At 34.8% G+C, this 5,303-nt stretch overlaps 1 long non-coding RNA gene and 1 pseudogene across 1 annotated transcript; one reads left to right on the forward strand and one right to left on the reverse strand.

Moving 5' to 3' along the window:
- Positions 1 to 768: 768 nt before the first annotated feature.
- On the reverse strand, positions 769 to 5,201 carry LOC111743698. The gene is made up of 3 exons (XR_002781840.1): positions 5,076 to 5,201; positions 2,174 to 2,284; positions 769 to 1,092 (listed from the first exon to the last, which is right to left on the reverse strand). It is a non-coding gene; the product is annotated as an uncharacterized LOC111743698 (long non-coding RNA).
- On the forward strand, positions 3,548 to 3,666 carry LOC111743705 (annotated as a pseudogene).
- Positions 5,202 to 5,303: the final 102 nt, after the last annotated feature.

A 5,303-nucleotide genomic window follows, 5' to 3' on the forward strand; every position in this document is an offset into this window, starting at 1 on the left:
AAAAAAAAATGCAATTGCATCTTTTTTTTGCGGGGGGGGGGGTGCACTGCTGTATCTGGTCTGTTAACATTTTATTTGGAATTTTCTACTTTTGCTCATGAATGAATGGACTTGTATGATTCCTTTGTCACACGTGCAATTTCTTACAAAGTTTATACTAACCTTGTAGAATAAACTAGGGGTGCTTCCTATTTTTCTATTTTCTGGAAGAGTTTGTAATAAATTTTTTTTCCATAAAAGTTGGATAGCAACACATTTTCTCTATGAGACAATTTCAAACTTCTGATTCGACACACCTACATCTAACATGTCCTTAATTAGGGTAATTTTGTATTGCCCTAGGCATGATTCAGCTTCTTTAATGGCTATCCAATTATTGTCTTTCTAGTTCCTGAACCAATCTTAGTAAGTTATATTTTTTATAACTTTTTGATTTTGTTTAATTTTTCATATATGGGTGATGTTATTTATCATTTTAACCTCTGTTGTCTACATTTAAGTCTTTCTTTTGGTCTTAATATTATTAATGTAAATAATGTTGAATACCACTTATGTCAACATTATTAAAATATAACTCATCATCCTCCCATCATGTTAAACATTTTTCAGAGTGGGATTTTTCCCCCAGCACTGTATGAAAATTCTAACAATCCCACTTGAATGATAGTTCTAACTAACTTTAAGTTGCAAACACAGTCTAATAATGGAAATATCCAGTCCTACTATTAATCAAAATTCTGAACGAGATTTACCATCGAAAATTTCTCTTTTGCCTCCTCGAGACTGTTTTAGGCTGGAAACTTGAAGTAAGAAAGGGTGTCTTGATTTACCATCTCTTTTTTGCCTTCCCCAGGTAGCTAACTGGGGCTTTACTTTTCCAGGTATGTACAGGGGGAGAACAGGGTAGGTGCAGGAGCTGTCTTACTTGAACTGGTCCAACGTCACGTCGGCTTCCGCTCCTCTGGAACTGTACCTTCTCTGGGCCTGAAGGGTTCAGCCTGCCTCTTGGAAGGGGCCCTGATTCTTGGACGCTTCAGATGCTTTCTCACTTCTTCATTCTCTGTCCATGTTCTCATTCCATTCCTGAATTCACTGTAACAAGATTTGTCCATTTTACCAGTTGGTTGAAAACACACACTGAGGGATGTCTTTGAATCTCTCTATTGTATCTTGTTTCATTCTCTCTCTAAATGAGTTAATCTATGTAAAGCATTTAGAGCACGGCCTAACTATACATATGCTGTATCAGTGATAACTCTTATAATCCACTAGGAAGTGAGCTGTGCTAGGGTCCATTTTGTTCAATGCTGCATTTTCAGTGCATGAAACAGTTTCTGGCAAAATAAAATAAAACAAAATGAATGGCCTCATTTATCTTTCATGCCTTCCTTTCTTCTGTTGTTATTTCTCTTCTTCAGGATAGAGTTTAGTTTACTAAACTCTAATATTCATTTTTTTATTCTAAAATAAAAACATTTATGTGTATAAATTTCTAAATGAAGAGATTTTGCTGCATCCTACAACTGTAATAGGCATATTTTTTATTTAGTTCTATGTATATTTTAGTTTCAATTTACTTTTATTTTTTACAAAGATGGTATCTATAATTTTTTTTTATATTTCCTGATTTGGGTCATATGTTTATCTTCTGTTATAGATTTATAACCTAATTGAGTTGTGATTAGAGAATATATTGATAATACTACATTTTTTTCAATCTGTTGAGACTTACTTTACGATATGCTAGGTACCTGATTTTCTTTTGCCTTTTCTATGTGTACTAGAGAAGAGTATGCATTCCTGTTTATTGAATACAGAGTTCTATAAATATTCACTTTGTCTTCGAACTTTTTGTTTCAAGACCTCTGTACATTCTTAAAAATATATTGAGGACTTCGGAGATCTTTTTTTTTTAATACTAACAATATTGAGCATATCAGAAATTGGTACTAAGACATTTAAAAATACATATTGTCATTTAAAATGAACAATAAAACCATTATAAAACATTAAGAAATAACTATTTTTTTTAGCTCATGTATTTTATCCACAGCAATCTAAAAATGAATAGTATTTCCTGAATTTATCTTCCCTCAACAGTACTGAAAGAGATCTGCAGGCCAGAAGCAACAGCATCGCTTGGAAACGTGTGAGAAACACAAACCAGACCTACCAGCTCAGATTCTGTAAGGAGTGGTCAGAAATTGCGTTTTGTCAAGTTCTTCAGGTAATCGATGCTTAGTACAATTGGAAAAGCAGTGCTTAACGCTGTATGATGACTATGCTGTTAAAATAACATAAAATAAAAAAAAATGAAAGATATAGCTTTATTCTTACTTTTAAAGTTTTGGTAGAATCAATACACAGGATAATACACAAATTAAGGGCGGAGCTCAATGCATTTTCAAAGATGTGTAACTAATGCTCAGATCGAAAAATAAAACATTACCCATACCCTTAACTTTTAATACTCTTGCTTAATTTGCCTGTTTTTGAGCTTGTGACACACGGTATCTTCCTTTGTTTGCTCACTTCTTTTGCTCCGCATCTGCGTATTTCCTGTCCAGAAGTTCATTCTCTCTCATTGCTGTATAGTATTCTGCTGTAGAGGTACGGCACAGCTTATCTATTTTACTATTAGACATTTGAGTTGTTTCGTTTTTCACAATTACAAACGAATCTGCTATAAATATCCTCATACATGCCTTTTGGTGAGGATGTGTATGCATTTCATACAAAGTATATATATGTTTAATACGTGTTTCATTTGAAAGGTTTTGGAAAAACAGTCACATTTAATATAGAACATTCTAATCTCAAGGAAATTCATCACTACTGGAGAAAAATAAGCAGGAAAAACACAAATTTTTCATTATTTAAAAATATTCTGCATTGTAATATGAACTGACTAAACACAAGTTTTTAGCATATGTAAATTTAGCCTGTTTTCTGTACAAAAACTTTAAATATTTTGGATTTTTTGAGCATTTTAAGATTGGCTAGATTAGTGGTATGTAATGGAAATATAAGGCATTCCATATATTTAATTTTAAATGTTCTACTAGTCACATTAAAAAATAGGTGAAATTAATTTTAATACAATATTATAATTGCAACGTAATCAACATAACATATTGAGAAATTTTACTTTTTTACACTGTCTTCAAAATCCAATGTATATTTTACATTTACAGTATATAATATTTCACACTCTAAAATTTCATCAGAAATTTTTCAGCTATGCTTAAGTTTTCCAGTAACTGAATCGAGTATCAGTCTTAAATTTAAGCTTATTAAAATTAAGCACTAAAAGTAGACATTCAGTTACTCTATCACAGTAGCACATAGCAAGAGCTCAATAGCCACGAGTGGCTTAGTGGTTACACTATTAGAAAGCACAGATCCAGGTCTAGAGTGGTTTTTGTTATCCTCCACATGCTAATTTAAGCTGTGATGAAAATGCTACACACACACACACACACACACACACACACACACACACAACATGCTATGGAAACTAAAATTGCTTTTTAAAAAAGAAATCCCCATCTATGGCCATGCCACCCTGAATGTGCCCAATCTCCTCTGATCTCGGAAGCTAAGCAGGGTCGGGCCTGGGTAGTACTTGGATGGGAGACCACCTAGGAAGACCAGGTGCTGTAAGCGCTTAAAAAAAAAAGAAAATCCTTTTTAAAAGAAAATGCAACGTAGAAGTTTTTGCTAATAATATTCAATCTAACATAATAAAGATTATTTTACCAAAGGTACAGGGGATGAAAACAGCAAGGCAAGTTCTGCAGGGAGCTGTCACTCATGCGCATAGTTAGGGGAGGGCGGGACTAACAGGAGAGAAGTTGGGGAAAACAGCTGAAGGAAGTACTTGTACATAGCACATAGCTATGATTTTATTCTGTATTCCAGAGAGAAGTATTAATGTTTTAAGTAATCTGTTTTGATTTGTATTTTCAAAACACCGATCTGTCCATTGATGTGCAGGATGGCTTGGAGGAAAGTGAAACTAGAGGCTAGGAGCCCAATTAGGTTATTTCAATTACCCAAGCAAGAAAAGACGAGAACCTGACCTGAGGATAAGAGATGGAGAAATGCAGACAGATGCAAGAGATATTTAGGTGACAGAAGCAGCTAGATGTGGCAACCAGCTGGATATGGAAAATATTAAGTTGGTAAGTTACTAGCCTAACTCCCGGGGAATGTGACTGGTTTACATTTGTATCATTCGCCAAAATAGGATCACTGAAAAAGACAGGTAAAATGGAGGGAGATAATCCTAGAGCAGGAAGAAAACCTGAGAGGCAATGCAGTGTCCCAGAAAGAACACCAGCTCTGGAGTCTGAGACTTTGTTTCAAATAGCAACTCTATCATTTTTAGTTATTAATCTAAAAATCTCTGAGCCCCTGGATTCTCATCTATAGTTCCTACTTTGAGAACTTTTATGAGGATTAAATATTTATGCATGTTAAGCTCTTAGAATAAACTAGATGCTCAAATAAAAAATATATTTGAATCTGAAGGTTTGCATTGGATACTATGCTGTATGCATAAAAGGGATGGAACCTAGGGTTTACTCTCGATCAGATTATAATCTAATTTTCTAGTCTTTCTAGTAATTTTCTAGTCTAGTCAAATCTCATAGCAATGTTTATGAGATTTATGCCTGCTGGAATTTTGTACCTAAGGTGAACAAGGCTGACATCACAATTCATTTCTGTTCTCATAACACACATTCAATAGCTAACAATCTAATCCTTTTGGTATTTTATTTCCTATAAATTTTTCATCTAAATTAGATGTAATCATTGTTGCAGAAACCATCATATAAAACTATATCGCTTTTATAAATTATTTTTTTGTGTAGAAAATAGATAGCAACATAAATATTTTATGGTATTTGACTTATCTCAAAAAGAAAACATAGAGGAACAAATGAGAAAAATATATCCCACGATTAACCATTTTTTCAGGTTTCGAGATAAGTTTTTAAAAGGGATTCCTCTAGTTGGAAAAATGCGTTAGTAGAGCTTTCTATACTACCCTAACCACTGCTCACGCCCACCTCTCCAGGAATTCAGTCGCTCACAGCACGTGAGCGGCACAGCGAGAGAAAGATCTGGCAGAATCCAAACCCAAGCTGCGTGGTCAGAAAGCGTCCACCTCAAGTTTCAAGTTTAGCGGGTATTTAACTTCCTGGAAACGCCCCCGAGCCACACACGCCGCCCCGCCCTCACACGACGGCGACCGCACGCGAGGTTCCCACGCTCCCCGAGGCCGCCAGGGGCGCCAA

The sequence above is a fragment of the Pteropus vampyrus genome, unplaced genomic scaffold (genome assembly GCF_000151845.1).
Source record: "Pteropus vampyrus isolate Shadow unplaced genomic scaffold, Pvam_2.0 Scaffold119, whole genome shotgun sequence".
NCBI lineage: Eukaryota > Metazoa > Chordata > Mammalia > Chiroptera > Pteropodidae > Pteropus > Pteropus vampyrus.